At 39.1% G+C, this 27,094-nt stretch overlaps 1 long non-coding RNA gene across 1 annotated transcript; it reads right to left on the bottom strand.

Annotated features, from left to right (window-relative positions):
- Positions 1-10,297: 10,297 nt before the first annotated feature.
- Positions 10,298-15,194, bottom strand: LOC309683094. The gene is made up of 3 exons (XR_014270189.1): positions 15,168-15,194; positions 12,918-13,008; positions 10,298-10,327 (listed from the first exon to the last, which is right to left on the bottom strand). It is a non-coding gene; the product is annotated as an uncharacterized lncRNA (long non-coding RNA).
- Positions 15,195-27,094: the final 11,900 nt, after the last annotated feature.

Genomic DNA, 27,094 nt, shown 5'->3' with positions numbered 1-27,094 from the left:
AAAAAGAAAAAAAAAAAAACAACCACTCTATCTTGTAAGGAACCTTTGTACACATTGTAGAATGCTTTACAAAGATTATTTCATTCTGTTTTACAGGGACAGTATGTAGTAGAGAAAACAACATGAAACTGAAGTAAAAAAAATAACTTGACTTACCTAAAATACCAGCCTCCTAAAGCCAAAGACACAACCCAGCTCGCAGTGAAGTACCCAAAACAACCGTAACAACATTTTACAAATCACGCTAGGAATTTAACAGGTGATGAATCTTCTTGTCCTGGTTTGAAGTAAAACAGAACCAACTTTCTGTTCAGCAGCTTCACTTTTTAGCTAGGCCTCTTCTAAATACTGAAATTAACAACATATTGTGCAGAAAATGTTCACTCTTAGAGTTGCTGCTGCAACATGGAAGTTGACATTATGCTTTCCCAGTCTCGCATCTAGCAAGCTTGAGTTTGATTTAGTCTGCTCTCTCATATCTTCATTGTTTTTCTTTCATATGTGCTTAAAAACTGACCTCTGCATCAAAATCTGTCTCTGACTGGGCCTTGTCTTGTTTTCTAGGAGGCTGAAGAGCTAGACTGAGAACAGGGAAAGAGAAAGTCCTCAGCACTTTTGACATTCCTAAAGTCAGGAGAAGCCACCCCTATAGTCTGGAATCACAGTTACAGATGGAGGCAAGGAATGGAAGTGTCCTGCAGAGGCCACCTGGTCCTCTCCACGGCATCTGGCCAGACGTCTGCCCAACGTGTTCTTACAAACCTTCAATCACAGAATCTCTGCAGTTTCCTCACAAAAAGCTTTCCGCTGCTTTGCTCTGTTCTCCAAAAGCTTTTCCCAGTGTGTCATATGAATGTTCTTTGCTGCAGTTTAGGCCTATCATGTACAATCAGGTCCCCAAGGCTACTTAGAACAGTGTACATCCTCTCCCATATCCCCCCACCCCCAATCTTCTACATATTTCAGAACACTTCATATATTTTCTCTCAGTCTTCTCTTTCCTACATTAAACAATTCCACTTCCTTCCATTTTTTCCTCATATTTAAGCTTTTTTCATAACTCAAATGATGTGAGGGTGATCTCTTTGGGCGTGTCCACGTTGATCATATATATATTTCTAAGAACAAAGCCCTAATGGGAATGAAATGGCTCCTTCTTCTCACTAGATTTGAGATGAAGAACAATAAAAAATATGTTTTTGTAGGGCTAAAAGGCACACTTCTCTGGGGCTTCAGGAGATTGGCTGTGTTAACAGTCATTTCATGTCTTTTGTCCCCTGTTTTCTTCTACTCAAGGTGTATTCTAGTTTGTGATCTGATACATTTGTGAATTGTATTAATGTGTTCCCGTTTTTAAGATAAGATAATTATTTGAGTTTTGAAAGGTAGACCACTAAGTTAATGTTTTCTTAACTTTCCTGCAGAAACCCACAACTTTGACCAAGCAATGTAATTGGAAGATTTTCAACCTAGCGCAAGCTCTAAATGGTAATAGTAAAATAGCTACAGAAAGACTGTTAAATCCCCTGCTTTGGAGCATTGCTCCTTTTGGCAGTGTCTGTCGCAGGGAACACACGTTAGTGAATGCTCCAGCTGCTTTCTGCTATGTACACAGATGGTCAGAAATTCAGTGAAACAGTTTCTCCCCATAGGACAATGCAGTTTGTTTGAAAATGAAACATTTCACTGGAACACGCTGACTGACATTTTTAATCTGATCATATCACAATAATGTTTCTGCTTCAGTAAAGGAAAATATATCAGTCTGACAATATAAGTACTTTCAGTTGACTATTGATTAATATTTGTATTGCCTTAATATTGCAAAAAACCCACAGAGTATAATTTAATTCATCTGAACAATGAACATGAACAGCTTTTATCCTCTTGAAAATTTATTGTTCAGCATAATTATCATCATCTGATATTCTCAACATCAAATGCTCCATGAGTCACAAATTTTAAAGTTTGAAAGGTTTTGCTTCACTGAAGCTTTACTTTCTGTTCCAATTTAAATTGAAACAAATATTTTTTTAGTGTCTATATTATCCACAGAATGGAAATTCTAGTTTCCAACCACCTCAAGTACTGTACTTTCATAAGCACCTCATTAGAAAAATCTTTATATTGCCTCTTGAAGGTTTAGTGTCAGTTACAAGGCTCGATATACATTTTTTTCACATTCACTGTGCGTTATTAATTCAACGTACATCCAAATACATTTCTACATTTCTGAAATTTATCTTTCTATCTCTGCAGATGATCATGATGCTATGAGTATCTGTTATTTCGACCACGTTTGTCACCAAAGCTATTGCCATTACAGAACAGTCTATGCCAAGCTAAGCCTGGGCTGCCGTATGGCCGCACCCTCCCTGCATGTCAGCAACAGCATTCATGCAGTTGCAACATAAACCAAGTTAAGGTGTTGATTTTATTCCCTTTTTATTGTTGTTGGGCTACTTTTCAGCCACTTGAACTACCTGAACAAGCTGACTGTGTAGTTGCATGAGACCATACCTGGTGTTACTCTTTGTGTGTTTACTATTCCTATCATACACATCCAGTCTGGCATGTAAGCTCTTCCCCCATCAAACAACTGAGCCAACGCCCCAGAAATCAAATGTGTCCTAAATACCAGGGAAGCTAGTCAAGTTTTGTTCTCATTAAAATTTGCAGTAAATTTATTCTATGGAAATAAAACTATAAATATACTTCCCCTTTCAACACAGTCTATCTTAATGCAATGCAGATAAAAAGTGAGTTGTCAGCATTCTCTTATCTGCCACAGGAGTGTCTGTCAATCTGCTTCCTTTCCCATCAGTCTGATCATTTGTACTTTGTCACACATACAGCATCATTTATTCAGACACAAGCAACTCCATGTTTACATTCACAGTTCATGTTGCATGGTTGTACAAGTAGTTTCCCAGTCACTTCCTCAACACTCATTCCTTCTTAGATCAGAGCTACATTCAGCTTGGCTCTGCATCAGCCAAATCTCAGTTTACTCTCTGTCCCCTCTTGAGTTTTCTTCCTGATTGCTCCTGTCTTTTTTCATAACCATTTTATTGAAGATCTCATTTGTGCAAGTTGCCTGAGCTCTGTGGATGCTCTGTCCTGCTCATCAGGATGGTTAAGCTACATCAATGAACCTACTCCTCAGCTTGACTGCGGGCACGTAACTGAAACAAGCCCAGAGTGCTCAGCAGCTCTCAGGGCAATCCCTTCAGCACTACAATTAATACCTAATGACGGTTGCATATCAATAATTGTGGACGGGAATAAATGAGGGGGCTCTTTCTTGTAGCCCTCATGTACCAAACCTTGCCCAAAGCCATTGCAGGGAATCCAACATGCAAGGCAGCACAGTACTCAAAGCCCTTGCACCAGTACTGTGAAGTGTTCCAACATCCATTTGTGATTATCCAACTTTTTCATATAATGCAACAGAGTAAGATATATACTTGTTCTTTCCCTTATAACCTGAGGGGAAATTGGCATTCTTAGGTTGATGCTCGGACTAGATGATCTTAAAGGTCCCTTCCAACCTAGACAATTCTATGATTCTATGATTTATTATAGTAATTTATGTCAGTCACGTATGCATTTAAACCAATAAAATATCCTGCCAAATATTCCTACAAAGCCAAAGCAGTGTTCCTGAGGAGTGATAAAAGATTGCTTTAAACACATATATAATATATACTTTTTAAACAAAGCCTCGGTTGAAGACTCCAGACACTCCTTTTGATGTTATATAATGACTGAGAGTTAAATATAATGATACTTGGCTCTATCAGTGTTTGTTATTAAGCCCCTTACCCAAGGCTTATAACTTGACAGAATTTACATTGGACAGGAGCCTGACACAACATATTAGCTCAAATGTAAAGAACTTGTTTGGGTTTGGTGGGGATGGGTGGGGGAATTGTTTCTTAAAAACAGAGATTTTTTAAAACCTGGTTATGATCAGTAAAAATTCACATTTAGATTTCTTGGAACGTTTTCATTCTAAAAGAGAATCAACCAAACATTATGATGCCTATCTCAATTTTCTAACATACTACTTTTAACTCAGAGCTAGTGTTTAGTGCCTGCTGTTTTTCAAAACATATCTGATATCAGAGAAGTCTCATCACCCAAAATGATGCAAAATAAAATATTAAAAGCAAGTTTACAGATTGAAATATCCTACTTTGCCATAAAGCGTAAAATCTCTTAATCATTGAAGAGACACTTTAGAATATATCGGGCAAAATTCTAGGTGTTTACATTTCTCATTGTTTGATTTTCCTATCATTTAAAGAAAATTGTTAGCAGTACTAGTGTTTTCTGATAGCTTTTCTTTGTTTTGGCAGTTCTCATTGTGCAGGATCAAAAGAACATCTGTTACAGTGACTCAGTGTCTAAGGGCTAAATCCATTCCAACATGCAAAATTCAAATAAACGAGTCCAACACAGGAGAGCTTCCTTATAATCTAGGGGAAGAAAATTATTTCTTCATTGCTTGGATACGAGTGACCCATGAATTTAATTCCTACGGAAAGAATCTCACCAATGAGTCTCTTCTCTCAGATTTTGCTATTCCCAAAGTCTCCACCATGCTTTTGTTATGGTTGCCATGATGGTCAACACCCTAGGAACTGGTCTTGAAATCTCCAGAGTTCTCAGTACCAGCTGCTTGGATGGAGCCTGTGCATCTGGAGAGTCTCATCTGCTATTCTTTTTGGCATGGAGAGGGACTTTATAAAGCACTCAAAGGCAGTTTTGCTATTGTAGGTAATTTATACAAAACCCGTCATCTGCCAATTCTATAAGTATTGTTTGCTCATATTTACCCTCTTTGTCAGAAAAATCCTTACTTGCATAGACAAACTCAGTGATCACTTATGTGAATGGCAAGGAGGAGTTGGAGTTTTGTAAACTACTACCACCATGAATTATTGTTATCTATATTAACTTTTGGCTGCACCTAGGTAGATATTTTGGTGCATTATCTCATGTGCCCAGGGACTCTTCCCCCTCATCACCTGTACAGGCACCTTTCCAGTGCACCCCCTACTCCCTCATTTGATGTACAATAAAAAGCTGAGAGAAAAGGCTGGGTTTGTTCAGCCTGAGCTAATCTAATGGCTCTCTTCAGCCAGCTAGCTGGTCATTATAGAGAAGACTGTGTCAGACTCTTCTCAGGTGTGCATGGTGAAAGGACGGGAAATGGACATAAGTTGCAGCATGGGAAATTCCTGTTAGACATATTTGGAAAAAAAAATCTTCATTAAGGGTGATTAAATGCTGGAAATTATTGTTTTCCAGTAATAATTTGCTGTCTGTTTGTTACTAATGCATTCATTTTCTTAGGGTAGAAGACGCTGATCAACTTCATTGAACATATGTTTGCTTGAGAAGAAGCAGGTAGGTATTTTCCTAGTAAGCACAACTATAAAACAACAGCACCTATAATCTATACCTCTGTTTTTGAGATGAAAAGCTGCAAATTTTCTTGATAAGATGGAGCTTTCCACAGGAAGATGGAAGTTCTTATTGCAGTGCATCACAACTGTTGCAACGTAGCCAAGATGTGATGGAAGCGAGAATAAATGAGGAGGGATCACTGAGAGCCAGAATGGGATTGTCTAACCAGGGAAAGATGCCATTTCACTCTGCTTGTTGATAGAGTTATACAAGTGCTTCATGTCTTGCAATAGTCCCAGAGAATTTGTGAACTCTGTGTTGAACAGACCAAGCAGGGACAAGCACTTCCTCCAAAGGGTACTGCTATGTGGCTGTAATTCTTCTCTATGTTTTCCCTGCCCAGTCCACCAATGTAATACAATTTGCTCAGGCTCAGCTCACCCAGTTCTTTCCATTCATGAACTGATTTTAACACAGCAGTAAAGACAGCGGTGTGATAGGAGGAGCTGTGCAGTGACTATAATGGCTACATAATCGATTACATAGTTGCTTTTTTATTTAAAATGAACAAATAGATCATTAACAGAGCAAAACTTTCACTGATTTGTTAGCAAACAACACATATGCATGTTTCTCTCAGTGACTATTTTGTTTACTTAATGAAAACAGAATATGAACTTTTTATTCGAGTCCGGTATTTCTTTGATTTAGTTGCAAAAATGAGCTTCAAGGTTCACTTTCAGAATAATCATTTCAAAGAGAAGAAATTACCTGCAAGATTCAGCTTTATACAAGACCTGGCATTTGGTAACTTGTGCTTCGTTTTTTCTTTGATCATAGTAACTGGCAAGAGGAGAACTCAGAGTGCCTTTGGATAAGCATGCTAATGCACTCATGTTTTCTTCCAGGTAACTTCTTTAAATTGTGCCTTAGGGGACAACTACTTTTACAAAAAAAAAAAAAAAAGTTCTTCTGACATCCAGTAAACTCTAAATTTATAACAGTAGTATAAAAACTAAAAAAATCTACTTGGTTCTGTCTTGATAGATGATACACAATAACACCCTACACTGCAAGATAGAACACATATACTATACAGAGGAATTTGAGCACTAAGCAGACCATGTTTGAACTACTGTATCAAAAAATTATACTTTTCCTGTTCCAGTTGGGTTCAGAACTAGCTGTATGCTCCAAAGGCATGCCAGAAGTGATAGCGCATTACAAAACCAGCAGTAACAACAAAAATTCCCGGACCCCAAATCCATCTGAATGGATAGACACCATGGACCCCATGAACTACTTAGCTGCAACTTCCCTTTCATGAGTTTGTACTTGGAAGAGCTAACCACAAAAGGTGTTCGTGTTGCTCTTTTCTACAGGCAATGGAAACATACCCCAGCTTCACGCTAGGAGACTTCTCTACAGCATTTTAAACCATTGGTCATCCACTACTAATATCACCTATGCACCTTAGATTTGCTTTTCCTGATTGGTGATGGGAAATAGGGAATTATACTATTTTCCATTCTCCCAGACCAGTAGATACCATTTTCCTTGTTCTGCATCATAATGTCAACGTTGACCTCACAGCTCAAATATAACCAAGTACGAGTTCATGAGATGCAAAGACTAAGTATGAACAATTACACCTCAAATCAGAATGTTCGGAAATCTATCAGCATTCATGTTTTCTGATCATAATTGCAGAAACACCCTTGAAAAGTGATATGAAGGCTATATATTTACTGTTTATCTACTAGTATCTTGGGTCGTATTCTGGGAACAATATGGAGATATCTGCAGAATGCCTGTGCTCCTCTTACATGTTGCTGTGACATGTGGGAACATTTCTAATGAGTTTTATTGCTATCATTTTTCACTTCACTAAAACACACCTTAATGCAGAAATCTTTCAGGGCACGAGAGCAGACACAGCTCACAAACATTCCTGCTAGACTGGAGACCCATTTGTGAACCACGTTTTCCATTCCCCAAAACAAGTTGGATGGTTGGATGTTCTACAAAGGGTTGCACAGGAATGAGTGAATTATGTTCTGAAAATGAAGAGGAGTTCAAGAAACTGAAGGGGCCAGACTCTTCTCTGGGAAGAGAGCAGAAGGTGATCCTCTTAGAATGTAATTTGTTCCTATCCGGAATATCTGTAAAATGAACTCACAGTGTAGGGTCCCTGTTGGTAACATCTCATGCTCTGGGCTATAGTAGGTCCCCCTCCCCACCCAGACAACATGAATATGCTCTAGCAGCTGAGAAGAGAGCCTTCTAGCTTAGACACCTTCCAGTCTTCTGCCTATCAACCTCCTTAAAGTATTGTGTACCATAAGAATATACACAGAAATGTGGTTTCATCTATTGCATGCATTAAAGAATGTCTTATGCTTTTCCAGAGCTCATTTTCTTTACTTATACCCCTCCTACTTCTGCTGTTCTTAAAGCCTCTGTTCCAACTCATATATACCTGACGAACAACCCCCTCAATCTCAAAGTGTCCTACTCAGTAGTACAATCTGTTATTACTACCCTGAACCAAGCAGAGATTGTCCACTATTCTCTTGTGCTTGCCTGGAATGGCTGCATTGTTATCTCCTGATCAGAGGTATAAACTGGGTACAGCAGAAGACTAGGTTTGAAAACTACTCTCAAGCCTTAATTTATGTAGAGTGGTCCCAAGGTCACTGTTTCCAAGCCAAAATGCAATTCTCTGATACAGAGTAATTTATTAGGCTGCTCAGATATAATGAAAGAACTGTTTTCAAAGAGTCAAAGGTTACTTTTAATGCTTATTTTCTCAGCATGGGCATAGCTAGTATAAAGTCTTATACATTATAACTTTTTATTTAAAAAGCTAACAATTGTATGACAGTGGGGAGAGGATAACGGAGAAGGAGATTGTAAAAAGATGCACCAATGTAAATATTTTGTCTTTTTTTTTTGGTTATTTGTTGCAACTGTGTTAAGCCTGCTGCATTCTACAGATTCAGCCATGCAGAATATTGCCCAGGAGACACATACCAAATCAGTCTCTTCATATTTTCCTTGGAGGCTCTAGTGTGAAGTGTATGAATTTCTTTTGCCACCTCAAAATACCTCCTGTGCATCTTTATCAAAGTGCTTTAAAGGCATATCAGAAACATCCTGGGAAGATTCTAAAACCAGCAATATTCAGCACTCCTCGAAAAAAACTTCAGCAGGGTGGAGAAGGCATGTGGATATCAAATTTCTTCATGTAGAGTCAATGGGTAGTGGTTGAACTGTCTAGAAGGCAATTGGGACAGTTAGGTGGTCAGATCTGCTTGAATCACTTGATGGAGCCCATTTGGATCTGGTACGTACTCGGGTAACTAAGGAATCCTCTTCTTAACTTCGTCCTTTAAGTTAAACACTGTAAATTCCCTTCACTGGCTAAGAATGTGTCTCTTCACTCTCCCCCAACCTCCATGAACACTGGTCTCATGCTGTTTCTTTGGCACCTCTTCCCACCAAAAATATATCTGTGGTAAAATAAATCTGTGATTTGGATTGTGGTAGACCACAAAACAAGAAACTGATGGCGGAAAGAGCTGCTTTCCATGCCTGGGAGCTTTTATGTATATGGAAATCAGGATATTTGCATACATCTTCCCCAGAACTTTCTATAGGATGGAAGCAGAAGTGCTGATGTGCTAAATTTACCAAAACACATTCTTGTTTTAAAGCTAGGACGTTATAAGGTAGGAGAAGTGTTTGATTTACATTTTCGCTACCCGACTTTATTCTGAAGAGCTTAACAGCAAACATGAAATTCCAGTCTACTGCTGCAGTTCTTTAACATTCTTATTTGATAGAAATGCATTTGAACAACATTTTCAATGATTAATATAGCCACATTATGCCTCTTTCGTCTTAGAGGATGCTGATGTATTTTAATTAGGTCAACATATTATGAAGGGGTTAGCTCTGTAATAAATCATTTCATGATTTTTGCATTAGGCAGCAGTCAGTTATTTTTAGAGGTCTGAAAAATTTTATAGAGGTTTTTATTACACTAGAAGTTTTCTGAGGGTGAAAGGGAATATAATTCATTCTCCAAGAACACAGTGTAAATTCCATTTTGCTCCAAGCCCCAACACTGTGAGAAAAAATTAGGTTCAAAACATTACCTACTGGACTCATACGTATGCGACTTAGGCAACAGTTACATGAGCACAGCTGGATCCTTCTGTCAGCAAAATAAGTTTATTTTCAAGTACTGTCAAAAGATCACCTACCTTAGTTTTCTGTCTGCAGATAACCATGACAGGACAACCATATTTTGGCACGTAAACATTGATATTCAGAAATGCAGCTTCCATTTATCTTAGTGCGATCAGGAGCCTCTCAGCACTTTGAATGTGAGTACGCTTACGAAAACATCAAAACAGAGATGAGAATGTGTCTAACTTTAGAACCCTGCATATGCAGTTTTGTCCTTCACTTACCAGACAGCTCGCAGCAGTTTTAGATGGTATCACCATTTACATTTCAGTTCCTCCCCTTAAAATAAAGGGCCAACGCCTTTTTGAGGTTCATGCTGTGATAAAAAAAAACACTAATAAAAGAATCTATTCAAAATACCACCGCCAACGCAGAAAGATTTCCCTCCATCACAGCAATTTGTATTTCCATATATAAAGCCAAGTTCTGCTATTTTTAATCTACTGCTCGGAAGCCATACTAGGCATTAAGCAAGCCAGCACCATGGTTCCATGAGCCAGATTTTTTTACATTAGTGTGGAACTGTCAAAACAACGCTAAATCTATTCCTCCAGCAGAAACACCCCTCCAAAACGGGGCCCAACAAAGGCTGCAGTTGATTGTCTGATTCCGATCTGGCAAACTCATCTTGCCTCTTGCGAATCCCATAATATGCAACCTGATTGTGAGAGAAAAAAAAATTTATTGAATATTGAGCAACAGTCAGTTTGCCAAAAATTATTTCAAAGATGATTTAGAGTTTGTTAGCATATAACATTATAAATAAAAGTGTCTAAAATTCCACTTCTTATTTCTGTTTTTTCTGTAGGACTCATCTGTTTTAAGTGATGGATCTCTGCAGACTGGTTGTAGTTCAGCTATTTATCAACAATAAAAAGTGGGGAAACAACAGCATTTGCTGAGCACATGCTACTCTGTGCTAGGACTGTGAACGGTGTACAATACCACAACACCCAAGCTGATTACAGTGACCCACTTTATTCTGGACTTTCATATATTTAAGTGACATGAACATCAATCAATTCAAGAAATTTTTGAGATTATAATTACGGAAATGCTTTTCTGAAAGGGCTTCTTTAGGTTCTAGTTCACATTTTCTTTTTCCAAAGTCATAAAAATCTGAACTCTGATTCACCTAAAGGCAGCTGAAGATATAAAAAATATTCATCACTTTTTAAAGATGCTGTTATAATCACAGAATCACAGAATTTTCAGAGTTGGAAGGAACTTCTAGAGATCATCTAGTCCAACTCCCCTGCTAAAGCAGGATTGCCCAGAGCACATTACTCAGCACTGCATCCAGGCGGGTCTTGAAAATCTCCAGAGAAGGGGACTCGACAGCCTCCCTGGGCAGCCTGTGCCAGTGCTCTGTCACCCTCACCGTAAAGAACTGTTTCCGTGTATTTGAACGGAACTTCCTGTGTTCTAACTTGTGCCCATTGCCCCTCGTCCTGTCACTTGGAACCATTGAAAAGAGCCTGGCTCCATCCTCCTTCAGCCCACACTTTAGATACTTGTATGCCATAATAAGGTCTCCCCTCAGCCTTCTCTTCTCCAGGCTAAAGAGTCCCAGCTCTCTCAGCCCTTCCTCATAAGGGAGATGCTCCAAGCCCTTAATCATCTTAGTTGCCCTTCGCTGGACTTGCTCCAGCAGTTCCCTGTCCCTCTTGAACTGGGGAGCCCAAAACTGGACACAGTATTCCAGTTGTGGCCTCACCAGTGCAGAGTAGAGGGGGAGAATGACCTCCCTCGACCTACTGGCCACACTCTTCCCTATGCAGGAAATACCTCTTTATAAAACTAAATTAAATTTCACTACAGTGCTCAGCTTTTATTGGTTTGTATTTTTGTATAAGAATATCAGTTTAAGAATATTTTCCTAGATATACTTTGTTTGGAGGTGATCAGAAGCTATCAGACTATATTATGACTGTGAGAGTTCAATTTTCATCCTGTTTTACACAGTGGGAGATGATTGTCTTGAAGGAAAAATCTGGTTTCACTGGAGTCAATGCAGAGACCTGAACACAAGGACAGAGAGTTCAAAAAGTCTGAGTTCCTGCAATTCTGTAAGCCAGTACGGACAGCCACAGGGTAAAATGTGCATGAATATACATCTGTCTCACTGACCAGACCACTTGCTGTGTTGTAAACAGTTTCAGTTTGACTTCTGGTACTAGGAGTTTCAAAGGCCAGTTTGACAGTCACTGATGCTGAGGACACCATAACCAGGGCTCTGCCTGAGTAGGGTGCACCCCATCACCATTGTATAAATGCAGCATTTTTGCTCATGTGACTCTTCAGGGGTCTTGTAGGAGTTTTCTGTAATATTCCTATAAATCTTTAACCAATGGAAAGAGGTATCAAGAAAACAAATTTTTCAGATTGCTCTGTTACCTAGGAAGGTAAATTCATATCTATTGTGTGATGCACAGCCAAGGTGGATACCTGTGCTTGTTCTGCAACTGGAATTACTGCAAGTATACACACTTCTTTTCCCCTTTCTGAGAAGTATCTAACCCATTTCCAGTCCCTTCTTGGGCTGTGGGATTCAGGACACTTACACGCTGCTAGTGATTCTTCCCATTCTTGATCAGTTTTGTGACTTTGAACAAAACCTCTGTTTCTCTTCTCTTCTCTCTCCTTCCCCCATTTAGAAAAAAGAAAATACAGGATGAGCTTTATTTGCTCCCTGCCTTTATGAAATATATTGGCTTCTTCAGCTAGACTCCTGTGGTTGGAAAATCACAGAATCACAGAATGCTTTGGGTTGGAAGGGACCTTTAAAGGACATCTAGTCCACCCCCCCTGCAATAAGCAGGGACATCCTCAATGAGATCAGGTTGCTCAGAGCCCCATCTAAGCTGACCTTGAATGTTTCCAGGGATGGCACATCTACCACTTTTCTGAGGAACCTGTGCCAGTGTTTCACCACCCTCATCATAAAAAATGTCATCCTTACATCCAGTCTGAATTTACCCTCCTTTAGTTTAAAAACATTACCCCTTGTACTATTGCTAAAAAATCTGTGAATGGACTTTGAAAACTCAGAAATCCTTGAGGTTATGATACAGAAACTATCAAATTAATTTACATGCAGCTCCAGCATCCTTATTTGGCAAAGACTCAATATTTAATGGAATTGAATAGTTTAAATGATGTAATTAAATTAAGGTTCGTCATGGAAAAGTGCTCAACACAGCAACAACTCAGAGGAAGTGGGCAATTGTTTTGAAAAATTCACTCACCAGCAAGAAAACCCTCTTCCACATTCTCCACTTAGCCTCAGCTGATATCACATGAAACTGTGACATTTACAGAGGTAGTTCCAGAATTGTGCTAGGAAAAAAATGAACTGTCAAGCAAGCTTGAAGGCCACGACTTGTAATGCCCACGTCCCTTCTACTGCATATGAACCCCTCTACAATGATGACAAAAATATTAAGACCCACTGTTTGGCTCTGAACCACTAGTTCTGATATTTTAACTTGGCATCTGAATTCTCTGTCGGCTTTATTGTGTCTGTGCTCAGCTTCACAAAGTTGAAAGAGATTTTCAATTTCTTAAAGAAAAAAAAAAAACAAAAACAAAACAAATGCAATTTTCGTGCCAGGCGGATTTTTCCCCACTGAGTTCCCACAGCTCTAATTTTAAATGCTACAATATATCCCTGCAGAAATTTTATGGATTATTGTGTTAAACCAATTCAAAAGTGGTGATGAATGATGTCCTGTGCAGCCATCCTCACCCCCTATAAAGAATTTTGCACTGCTGTCGTCTGTCCCCCTCCTGCAAAAACTCTTTGGCTGCAGCGTGCTGTGACAGGGATCAAGTTCCCCTCTGTCCTTCATTCTGTGCTTGGAAAGTCATGCAGACTTAGCAGCTTTTTCAACACACACAGCAGACATGAAGCCCTGCTTTTCACCATGTAGGCTGCCCTGGCTTCACAGCTGTTTGTCTCAAACATATGGTCCTATGGTAAACCTTTGTTATGGCAACAGTAGTTTTTGAAACTGAAACTGACGGCCTAAATGATCTGGCTTGAGCCTAATGAACATGTTAATCTGCTTCTAGGCTCTAAAACTTTTTTTTAGAGTTTATTTGTCCAAGCACTATACAGGTCAAAGGGAAAATTAAGTAATCCTTGGAGAACTAAACCCTACAAGACTTCTACTGCTTGTTCTTTAATCTTCTCCTCCCCCACTCCAGAAAAACCCACAAGTATCCTGTCTTCATTAGGGAAGCCATATAAAATACTCACTATCCAGGCAGGCTCTGGGTAAATTCTCAAAAGCTAAGGCAGACAAATATTTTTGTGCTATTGCTGCAGCCTCACAGAGCAGTGGTTCTTCAAGCAAAACAAAACAACAACTTCAATTGCAGTGAATGTAAGGCCAGGCCATGGGAAAGTTTAACTGCCTGGAAAGCAGACAAACTAAAGTCTTTGAAGCCAATCAAACTCATGTTAAAAATAAAAATAAATAAATAAATAATCTATAGTATAAAACCAACTCTTGCAAGCCTGGGAAGTACAGTAAAGGCAGTCGTCCCTCCTCCCCTGTCCTGGGGCTCTCCTGCAATGCCCTAGGTTCCCAGCCAGACCCCCCATATCTCCAGACATTGGCAGCCTCCAAAATGCTGTCTCATAGGTCTGCATGATTTTGTTTAATACTACCCTTGTTTTGCAGTATTCATGTGATCATTTGGACTTCTATTGAAGTGTAGCGGTAGGCATCAGATTCAAATATGCAGTCAAGAAGCCTACAATCCCCCAACAGGTCCAAATATCAGTGTTCCCTAAACAAAATGCTGGATAGCAAACCAGGAATAGACATGCTCCTTTTAAACGATAGATCCTGAAGAAAGCTCCTTCCTGCCCATCCCTCCCCACCGAGAACACAGAGAGAGCACTAGACCTGCAGTGAGAAAAAGCTGTGAGTAACATTTCAGTCACAGTTCTTCAAAGAACTGATCACAGTTTCTGCCTGGCTGCGTATTAAGGGCTGGCGACTCCTAGTTCCCTGCTAGAGACTCAAGCGTTTCCTTTTTAGGTGAAAAATATCAGAAGGCATGACTCTAGATGGCATAATCTCAAAAGAAGATTGCAGAGTGACAGAGATATCTGGGTATACCTTTACCCTCAAAGAGCAATAAATGTTGGTATCCATGATGGCAGTTACTTGTTGCCTCAACAACAACATGTAGGATATTTCCTACATGGACTATTTACCCATGCATACTTGGCCTTTAAATTTATTCATTAATTTATTAATTATTCATTATCTGATCTTGGAAGATTATGATAATATGCTTTGACCCCAAATTTGGAAATAATACTAAATTCCTGAAGGACCTTCTCATGCTTTATATATATTACACTTGCTTGAACATTCATATATTTAGAATATGGTCTCAAACAAAGTCCCACCCTTTTATCATAAACCTGAAGTGGATACAAATTGAGGCTTTGAAAATTAACTGGGAGAATTTACACTTACCTGAGATCTGCTAGTAGAGAAAAATCATAATGGAGTTGATGTGGAATCTGGAATCTTAATACTAGAGAAAAAAGCTAGAAAAGCTAGGACTATGTTTTCCAAAGCTGGACACAAACCAGAGGCTTTGGGAAAAATTGTGGAGACATGTTCAGCCTACATTTTTTCAGCCCCTTAGGACAGTGTCTAACCATTCTATTTTTAAAAGCTTAGACAAGATCTTTATATAGACAGGGGACTGTCTGGCTACTTGAAGAAGCTTCAGCTGTATCAGAAGGTAGCGCCTCATACTCAGAAACCTTATGTAACCTCTACCATGTTTCCAAGACAGTTATGGGTAAGCATCATAAGCAAAACTGATTATTTTCTTCAGTCTTTTGGAGCCTTTTCACCACGCTGAAAAGAAACTCTAACCCACTTCCATTCCTGCAAAACACATAGCTAGTCACTAAGACAATAGGGATCATTTTCATCTTTATTTCAGCAACAGATCGCATTTTCAACTCTAATATCTTAAACAAGCCACTAGCAAAGATCTGCACCTTTCTCTTAGATGATGCAGGCAGAGAAGGTTGAAACCAGGTATATGACTTACATATCAGCCTTATTTCTCTGTCATGACAGTACATTGCTATGTTCAGCAAAAACATCTGTTCATTTTTATTAGCAACTGAGCAGGCAGGTTGTCTGACTACGATACTGAAATATGTTACTGATCTTGCGGGAAGGTCCATGAAGTTTGGAGTCACAATATCTATTTATATAAATTTGATAAAACCAGCTTCCTGATCCTGAATGTAATACAGTTTCAGAATAATATGAGCACCTTGAAAATGTTTGAATTGCACTATACAACATAAAGCATGATCCTGCAGTTGGGTGTCTATCTTCCTTGTTTGTTTGGTTGTTTTTTTTACATCACATGGATACTACATAAGGTCAAATTTCTTTAGGACTTTGGTTGATGTTGCGGCAAAGATAAGTGTACACTTCTATCTACATATTATATCTACATGTTAAGTGGCAGACAGAAGGTAACTAGACCACAATTTGAAAATCACTGCTGTGGAGCTATTGGTCTGTTCCCTCAATTCTAATACCATCAGTGGTTGCAAACAGGGCTTTACATATTAAGGCACACACAGTATTCTAAATAGCTCTTTGTTACCACTGTTCTCTATGGTATTGGAAAGCAAGAATTCATTATAAAAAGAAGAGAAGGAAATAACTCATACTTTCGAGAAACCTGGTTTTAAGCAGGTTAGGGCTGTAACTCATTTCCCATCAACCTAATAAAGGTTTCTTGCCTCCCTCCATTCTGTAGCTCCTTATCTGTCCAATTACCCTTTTCATGTTTCAGCACTTATCACCCTTCACATCTCATCAGTCTCACAGGTCTGTCCTTTAGTAGTTTGCCACGTGGAGGAGCCTGGCTACTTCTGGACACAGGTTTACATTTTCAGACCTGCTCATCACACTGCTGGCTGCTGGCTGTAGTGTTGTGCAGGGATCTAGCAGCTTTTTAGAAGTTTGACAGTTCAAACACCCACCGTATATGCATACAGCATCCCTCTGGTGAACATGCTGTGAGGTTCAGTGAGGCCCATGTCAGTCACTTTGTCTGCAACACAGATCTCACTCACGTATCAGCTGTTCTGGAATAGCAAAGAGACTGTCTTGGAGAGCACCTATCAACAAAACTGAATAGAAGAGCTGATAAAAAGGAATGGAAAATTCCACATGAGTTTTTGTTGAAATTTCATTTTCAGCTAACCTTTCAAAATGTAGTAAAAAGTAATTGCACGGGCACAGTATGTATAAATTTTCCAGCCAATTCTAAACAGGTTCTCACAGGACTGGTATTTGCCTTATAGCTGCAGGAAATATTTCTGTTCTAAGTGTGTTTCTATCTACTTCGCCTATGGGGTAGAACTAAAAATATTTATCAAAGACAGTTTGTTAAGGTAAAATTGATTGCTTCAGACTTATTCCTGAGTGTTCACATTTTTTTGCTCTTCTTTTCCCAATAAAAGTCATTCAGTTACCTCTCCATTGTTCATTCACTAGACAATTCTATGTAAAACAAAATAACTTTGTGAAAAGAACTCATCCACAAGATCTTGATCTTTGAGTTGAAGCTCTCACTATGACGTGAAAAAGATGAAGAGATCAGTTTGTACAAGAGCATGCATAACTTTCAGCTAAAAGCTTAAACTATGATTCTGTCTGAAAACTGAGGGTGCATCTTGAAGCCAGAGAGTCGTAGTCAATGGGGCAGAGTCCAGTTGGAGGCCGGTAACCAGCGGAGTGCCTCAAGGGTCGGTACTGGGGCCCATATTATTCAATATATTCATTAATGATTTAGATGAGGGAATTGAGTGTACTATCAGCAAGTTTGCTGATGACACTAAGCTAGGAGGAGTGGCTGACACGCCAGAGGGCTGTGCTGCCATCCAGAGAGACTTGGACAGGCTGGAGATTTGGGCAGGGAATAACTTAATGAAATACAACAAGGGAAAGTGTAGGGTCCTACATCTGGGCAGAAACAACCCCAGGTTCCAGTATAGGATGGGGAGCTACCTGTTAGAGAGCAGTGTAGAGGAAAGGGACCTGGGGGTCCTGGTGGACAGCAGGATGACCATGAGCCAGCACTGTGCCCTTGTGGCCAAGAAGGCCAATGGCATCCTGGGCTGTATTAGAAGGGGGGTGGTTAGCAGATCGAGAGAGGTCCTCCTTCCCCTCTACTCTGCCCTGGTGAGACCGCATCTGGAATATTGTGTCCAGTTCTGGGCCCCTCAGTTCAAGAAGGACAGAGAGCTGCTGGAGAGAGTCCAGCGTAGGGCAACTAAGATGATTAAGGGAGTGGAGCATCTCCCTTATGAGGAAAGACTGAGGGAGCTGGGTCTCTTTAGTTTGGAGAAGAGGAGACTGAGGGGTGATCTTATTAGCGTTTATAAATATATAAAGGGGGAATGTCATGAGGATGGAGCCAGGCTCTTCTCAGTGGCGACCAGTGATAGGACAAGGGGTAATGGATTCAAGCTGGAACACAAGAGGTTCCACTTAAATTTGAGAAGAAACTTCTTCTCAGTGAGGGTGACAGAGCACTGGAACAGGCTGCCCAGGGAGGTTGTGGAGTCTCCTTCTCTGGAGACATTCAAAACTCGCCTGGACGCCTTCCTGTGCAACCTCGTCTAGGTGTTCCTGCTCCGACAGGGGGATTGGACTAGATGATCTTTTGAGGTCCCTTCCAATCCCTAGCATACTGTGATACTGTGTGATACTGTGATCTTAACCATTGACAGCAGCATTGTCTGGAGTCACCAAAGCCAGTATTAAAAATGATAGTACAGATATCAAAAGCAGCTTAATTTCAACAACAGATTCATCTGGAGCAAGGTTATAAATGAGTCAGCAGTGAACTCCATATTCTTGCCATGAGCTTGCTTGGTTCTCAAGTATCTGCCAAAGAACATTTTACACACAATACAGTGAAATTACCTGAGATTACAATTTTCATGCGACCGTGATTTCCTCCCATGTCACTCATTTATTCCCCTGCGTCGATATTCAGCATTGACACAAAATCAAAGCAAGAAATGTTCTCACTGGTGTAAATGTATAGTCAGTGGCACTTCAAACCACTGTAATTTTCAACTTTCAGGAGCTCCACATTTTAAGACCTCTATTTTCTAGTGGAAGATGTCCAAACACTTTCTCATTCAATAAAACATGCTTCAACAAAGAATGGAGCACAGCTCGAGCCAGCTTTCCATCAGTTTTGCTTGTAATTGTTTAAGAAATTATCATGTGGTAAACATTAAGCATCCACTTTTGCTCTTAAAATCAAACCAAATCATCTTGAAGACATTTTCTTGGCTCAAGAAAGTTTAGGCCACCAAGTGTGTTCTGGGTTAGGAGCACAGACTATAAAATGGCCTTTAATTCAGCAGGAATGATAAAGACCATTGCCATTAAACAGTACAGTCCATCAAGCATTTTTCTTGTATTAATTCTCTGGCAAAAGAGCAACTGTATTACTCAGAACTGAACTAATGCTGTGTTTATTAGGTTTTGTTTCAGATTCAGGTATACATTAACAGTGAAGTTTCATTGAAAAGCTTAATTTTAGAGAGATATTTATGGATGTATTATCTGGAATAAATAAAAAAAATACTGAGAATCATACACATGGAAAAAAATGTGATTTCAATAGTCCTGGAACTGTTTGCAATATTGCAAAGTATTTGTCATAGGAAACTGGAAACATACTCCTCCACATGGATCTCTTACAAGGTGAGACACATAGGTTGATATGCCTCAACTGAGGACAGAGCAGGGAAGGAAGTCCCAGCTTCAACTGGTCAAAATTAAATGAGCTCTTGAGTTCATTCACTTTCTTATTGGAAGTTGGATGTCTTCCATTCAAATAATTTTTTTTTTCCTAATAAATGTTTGAAGGAGATAATGCGGTTTGCCAGTTTTACAGTTTTTGCACCTTTCTTGCTAATCAGTACAATATTTGAAAGATCGCTGTGATGGTGAAAAGGACTTAAAAAACAGGAGTGCTACTCCAGTAGGAAAATATGGATCCAAGCCAAACGGCAGGGCAACATGATTAAATATGGTATGACTGACAATCGCTTTCATGGAAGAATAAAAACAGAAGTAACCTTTGTATGGAACTTTTAAAATATTTATCTGAAATCTGAGTTTCACATGTGTGTGAGGAGATATTGTAAATTTGCCCCAGCCTCAACATGGACAACATAGAATCATGAATGATTAGAGTTGGAAGGGACCTTAAAGATCATTGAGTTTCAACCCCCCTGCTATGGGCAGGGAAACCTCCCACTAGACCAGGTTGCTCAAAGCCGCATCCAACCTGGCCTTGAACACTTCCAGGGATGGGGCATCTACAGCTTCTCTGGGCAACCTGTTCCAATGTGTCACCATCCTCAGAGTAAAGAATTTCTTCCTTATATCTAATCTAAATCTACCCTCCTTCAGTTTAAAACCATTAACCCTCGTCCTATCACTACACTCCCTGATAAAGAGTCTCTCCGCAAGACCCTTCCCTCCATAATTTTACATCGAAAAAAAACGTTTTTGATCTTTCTCTGTTCAGGAAGTATATTCTTACAGATAACAATTTGGAAAGTATCTTATAAAGACAGGGAAACTGAGATATCAGATAAAAATGTGCACCCTCCCACAAAGTGATTGTCGCAGCCTGATTTTTAAGTTCCTATCCCATACAGCCAACTACAGTCTTGGTTCAATTCCCGTCATAAGAAACATCTTATTATGTCAGATCAATGATCTGTTTACATCCAATGTTCTCCCTCTGACAGTGACAATAGGAGATGCTATTTAGGAAAAACATATGAGCCTCATTGCTCCCAGTGATCCGTTCCCTCGTACTTCCCCAGGAGTATGATTAGGGATGTTAAAGGGAAAATTCCTATTGAACTTATTGTCCAGGATTTTCTCTCATTTCTTTACAGACTTAAAAAAAAAAAAATGTTCTAAGTTATGCTTTATAATGTTTGTGTCATTACAGAGCTGTTTTTAGACAACCTTGCATACATATATATGCACACATTTATTTATATATATACATGTGTTTATATGTGCAGTACATCCTGAAGAGACCTCCACTGTATCCACATATCTAGGAATGATATATTAGAAAAACAAGTCATTTGTTCTTTGGCCAGTTTCCATTATAGGTACCATACTATTTAAAGCTGAGAGAGCAGAATTTTTTTAAAAGGTGCATAACATTTCACAGGTACTGCTGCCTCCAGCAATATATCAATCACTTTTAGGATAATAAAAGGGCATGTGTCACAACTGGCACTTCTTCATTCGAATGTCTTTGAAATGAGATCTGAAACTGTACTGCTGCTTTAGTGGTTGCAATTCCCAACTTGACAAGGCAGCTGAAAATAAACCCTCAAAGAGCAGTGATTAGTACATACTCTCTTTTTATCAACCTATTTTAAAGGTCACTCAAATGTTTACAAGTGTGTTTTTCTTATTTCTTGAAGTGAAAAGTCCATCTCCAAGGCTGTCATCTATACTTAGAGGATTGTCTTTGAGGAAAAATATAGGGAGGAAGGAAAATGTTAAGTGTTGAACTAAAATAGATAAAGAGTTTCTATATATGACAGAGTTTTTGCCTGGGAGCATGTAAAATCTATGGCTAATTTTCTTTTACTTTGCATGAATAATCTTGTTTCGAAATGAAGTCTTGGCACTGCAAGATGTTTCCTTAGACTTCCCTTTTTAGTACCTACACATCTTTTTTTTTGAGCAGAACTCTTTTTTTATGGGAACAAGCACTAACCACCCTACAGAAAGTTTCTCGCAATAATTTAACTAATTATACAAGTACCATGAAAGCTGTATATAGAAAACACACCAGAAAAGAAAACCATCAAAATATCACAGAGAAACTGCTCAGGAGCTCTGCTAGCAGGTTCACTGAGAAATGTATATGAACAGGCAGAAAAAGCATCAGAAGGCTCACTTCAAAAGAAGAAAATTCAGAAAGAGCCAGAAGCCCCCTAGAGTCCCAAATTACCTATGTCCTTATTACCAGCAGGCATCAAGGGTTTATTAGTCATACTACTCTGTTCAAGCCAGATGACTTCTGCTTCTCAAGGTGAAGTTGGCTGTTACAGGTGAATCTAATGTCTTTCTACCACCAAAATCAGATAGCTCCTTTTCTTACCACTTTATCCCCCAGTTCAAACCAAATGCTCAAGCCTGCTCCCTCACTGGCACCCACTCTTGAACTGGTTGGCCCCGACGGTGAGCCAGTTCAGCTTGCTAACGTGTCGGAAAGCTAATCCAATGCAAAGAGAGTGAAGTCTTTGCCCCTGGTTTAGCAAGCTAAATGAGCTCACAGTGTTGCCAACCACGTGCCAAAATCTGTGCAAAACCAGGGATAGGGCTGCACAGCAGGAGTGAGGGCAGTGGTAAATGGGGAAAGGCCGCGGGGAGCCATGAGGCTGGCCCAGCTGTAACACCTAATCACCTCCCCAGGGGCTTTAACTCTGGAGTTGCACGGTTCAGTAAGGTCAGACCAAACCATATGAAAGTCATACATCGCTTCCTTTACCATGACCCAGAATCACAACAAAGGCTGAAAAATAAAGAGATTTTAAAATCTTGCATTCTTTTATTGGCCTTCTGAGAAAGCGCTTGTCATTCAACCAGTTGTTTTTTTCCTACCGACATCAGGAATGAGCTAATGAACACACAAAACAAAACCAAACCAAGATTTTCACAAGCCTTGAGAAACCAGAGATTTTGTTGGCTTTTTGTCTTTTTTTTTTTTTTTTAGGATCAAGCTAAATATCATGGGACCTATGATAAAACACATAGTTTCTGTTCTACATTGTCTTCCTTTAGATGAAGCGGGCCAAATATTTTTTGGTGCTGCCCTTACATCAGGCTGAAGAAAGTTTTACCTCCTATTACCATTTGGCCAGAACAGATGCTTCTGTAGAAAGCAGTTCAAAAGAGCACAAATGAGGGCTTGGGTTCTGCTCTCTTTGTCGCTTTTCATTTTTCCTCTCTTCTGCACAGCCGGCCTCATACAAGTCACATTCGTATACAAGCATATATTAATATACAATTATGATGAGTATACAGTAGAATTGCTCCTGATTTATAGCAAACAAATGAAAATGAAGGCTATATATTTCAGGGGAAATCAAATACCAGTGTGTTTTTCTTTTAAGATTATCTTTTTTATAGTCTAGTGTCCAGATGGCAAATGATTGTTCGCTAGGTTAAACCGATGTTAGACAACAGCACTAGTTTTTAATTACATCTTTGAACACACAGTGTATTGAAGTGGAGGAAATGAGTTAAAGCTAAAAATTATTTATTGGATGAAGCATTTAGTATGAGACTACAGACAATTACAAGAATGTCTGCTTCTGGACTGAAACACAGAATTGCTCCATTAGCTCAGTGGCAGGGAGATGGTCTGAGAAAAGAGGCAGCAGCAGTTGTCTCTCACAGCACGCTTTCCTCTTTAATTAGTGAGATATCAAGCACAATTGAAGTGTGTCGTTTCAGTGACTTTACCCTAAGTGAACTCTTGGTACTAGCAGTTAAGAAACTTTACCACTGAACACAATACATTTTGCATTGTAATTTACTAAACGGAAAACATATTTTAGAGCCAAGGATTCAATAACGTCCGAGTTTCTAGATTAAATCTGTAGACAGACAGATAGTGAAACTGAAGCTTCATGGTATTTTATGGTTTTCTGCATGTGAAATCTAGTTTTTAAAGTGGTTTTTCAAATTCATGGATTTTTATTTCTGTTTTTGTAATGATTTGAGCACCTCTGGTTCTCAAAATCTGAGGCTGATTCAACAGTGAGGTTAAGGAATGCAAGATAGGAAGCAATACCATGCTATCTTGTTCATACAGCTGTTAAGGCTCCACTTCAAAATTGGCAAATAAATTATCCCCACTCCTTCTGTAGAAAGCTATTTTAGATGCAATGTCTAAAATCACTCTTATTTCCTGGCCACATTTATTCACAGCCAGTTCATAAGCCACATAATTTAAGATTAGATTTGGTTTCCTAATTCCATTTCATAAGTAGTGAAGATGCACAAGCACATGGACAAAGCAAATTTCAATAGTACTAGAGGCAAAAGCTTAAAGAACCAGGAACAACCCTTAAAGAACAAAATATACACTTAAAGAATCAATACACACAGCAAATACAGAGCATGAAGACAAGCAGTCAACAATTCAACTATGAATTTCATTTTTCTTCCAAATATTCTTAGTAATTTTAGGAATGACTGAAACTAATCTTAGTTATTAAATCAGCCTCTTTAAATTAACATAAAGGTGAGCAAATTAACCTTCTTGTAAAAAAATATGGTTTTGAAAATTTTCCCTGATATATTTTAGGTATATGGCTGGTAGATAGGTATGTATAGAATGAGGTCCAAAACAGAGTAGATGTCATCTGAACCCTTTTGAATGTCAGAGGGAGAAGGATGGGTGTGGGTTGTAGGCATTCTCCCCCTTTAGCAGCTCATGTGGAATATCTGTTCCCTTGTATGACCAGGCAAGGTGCTTTATCCAACCCAGGGAAAAGGCATTTGTATTGATGGGAGTAAGGCCAAGCTTGTCCCAGTTGTCTTCTGTTTCAGAATAGGTTGGGAAAGAGAAGATTAAGAATTTGTTTATCGTAATGAACTGGAAGCTGTATATCACTCCCTCCTCCGGGAGTGATTAATGGGCTCTGCTGACCTTGCCATACACGTGCACAGGCACAACTGATCTCATCAGACCCATGGCACACACTCCCAGGGCATTGCGCAGGCAAGCATGACAGGGTCACCTCTCTCCTTCTTCCCCAGGGACTGAGCTGTTGACCTCTCCTTTTTTTTTTTTTTTTTTTTTTTTTTGTTCTTTTTCAACATTAGACTTCTTTCTCTGCTGCTCAGTGGTTTGGGCAAGGAGAAATCCCCTCTTTTCAACAGTTCCCAACATCCTAAGCAGCCTGAGCTCAAAGTCAAGGTAGATAAGATTTCATCACTTTTCCTCTTTTAGTAAGACATTGAGAGGAGCACTTGTTCCCAGCATCCCTTCTTCAGGGACACTAGGGCTAAGGCTCTCTCTCTACTTTCTGCTTGTTGTGTGTTTGAGAGGAGAAGACTAGCTGATAAGCAGGCATGCACACCATGGTTTTACAAAAGAAAAAAGTAAGCAAAAAATTACACTAATCCAAAAAATTCTGAAAGTTTTGGTGTTTTTTTTTCTCCATTTCTTGTACACTGACTCAGTTTGCCCAGCTCTGCTTGATGTCCTCCCCTTTTAGAAACTATTTCTAGAGTTAAGGAAATGAAGAGGAGGTAGAGATGGAAATTCCCTTTTCTAAATGATCATAAACTGGCTAATTATAGAAACTGTCATTTGGGCAAAGGAACTCCATCTTCCAGAGCAATTTTATAATACATATCTATTCCAAACTTTAACTTAAAGTTGCTGTTAAAAACAAAACAAAACAAAACAAAAAAAAAAACTAAAAAAACAACAAGAACAAAACTCAGAAACAAAACCCCAACAAAACCAAACAATTCAATTACCTTTGAATTTATATGCTTTTTCTGATTAGTTATGTCCACTTTCTGATACCTGCAAGCTGGTGAGAATTCTGGTGGGAAAAACCACGCAGCAGCAGCAGCAACGGGTCTGCACAGCAGGGAAGTGTGTCAAAGCAATATAAAGCAAAGAAAACACTTAAACAGCTTTACCCAATACCAGGGACTAACCAGAGTACCTTTTCTTGTACTGCTGCTTGTAGTCCCATGCCTGCTAACTCCTGGGCAGGACAATCCTTCCCTTATTCCCTGGAAACTAGGGAGAGCCCTTAAGCAGTAACCTACACTTCTACATGTCAATGTAACAAACATTATTGGAGTTGTCACTAGAACACTTGATAATTTTATTTCCATATAATATACCCCTAACAGATTTGAGGATTACTTTCTCATAGCTGTCACTGTACCAGTATGTCTGTGCCAAACACTGAAAAAATCATACTTCATATCCCAAAGAATCATAAGGTCATCGCTATATATAAAAAATGGTAAAATTTGGAAACTTTTTATTTGCTGTCTGTTTGTGCCGTGTAAATGTGATTCCAATTTTTATTTTAAAATCATAAAGGCCAACAACTTCCATCATTAAAAGTAAATGCTGAGTTCCTCAAATAACGAAAAACTTGACTCTGGAAACAGACAGAACTTTAAGAAAATCCACACTGAATATCAATAGAATAGTGAGTGTGGGACACACCGCTAAAGTGACTCACAGAAGAAATATTGCTGAGGTCAGTTTCATCTCTGATCCTGGCTTCCTCCTGGCAAGCTCCGACGCACTTCTCTGCCTCAGTTTATCTAATTGCAATATGGAGAAGGTAGTCTGAGACTGATGAAAACTGATGTGGGCAATGCAAAATGTTGGCAGTGCCTTTGGCACATCCTGGAGAAATCAAAGAACATGAAACCTTCTGCAGGGGACTTGCAGTCTAACTGAGGTGCCAGTCAAAGCGATCAATCAGCATACAAAGAACACTGTAAACTTGAATACACCAGATACAATGCAGGAACCATACCGTGGCATGTTTTTTTGTAATGATCCATGAAAAAATTACTTAAGGAAGCTGCATCATACACGACCCAGAATTATTAAAAATAATTTAAAATACAGCAAAAACTGCTTCCTCCTATTCCAGGCCTCACTGCATGTCTCATTCTCCAGCTTCAGCCAGGAAGCTGCATAATAGGTTGGAGTGCCTGCAACCGGCCCCCATCGACATGCTTGTAGATGACATGACTGTAATGAGGTGAAGTGGGGACAGCATGCAGTTTTTTCCATTCTACTTAGTTTTTACATAAAAATAAAATGTAAAATGTTTTTTTGTCCATACAGACTAAACTAGAATAACTCTGAGATCATTTCATTCCCTGGTGTCATATTAAAAAAATAAAATATCATTTTGCATGCACTTCTAAGGAGACTTTGACTTTACTGTGTTTCTTATTGGTATCTGGGTAAACTTTCCTGTGACAGTTATAAATGTGGTTAACGAGATTTTAAAACATGTTTCTGAGTAGTTCGTTTAATTACATTACACTGGCTTAAAGTGACCTTTAAAGGCCACCACCTTCTGACTCTTTTCTTTACAATTACTTGAGAGATATCTACCATGTTAAAAAGAGAAAACCTTATACTGAGTAATAATGAGGAAATAATGGTCCGTGTCCCCCCTTTTAATGAACATTACAGTGGGATTTCAGACTCTACCCTTTATTGAAGGGGTAAAACTGAGAGGTGAGGAGAGAGAAAGAGTTTTCTACAGGTCCCCATTAAGAAA

Source organism: Vanellus vanellus (genome assembly GCF_965231255.1).
Source record: "Vanellus vanellus genome assembly, chromosome: Z".
Lineage (NCBI taxonomy): Eukaryota > Metazoa > Chordata > Aves > Charadriiformes > Charadriidae > Vanellus > Vanellus vanellus.
This window is presented reverse-complemented; position numbering and strand designations above follow the sequence as displayed.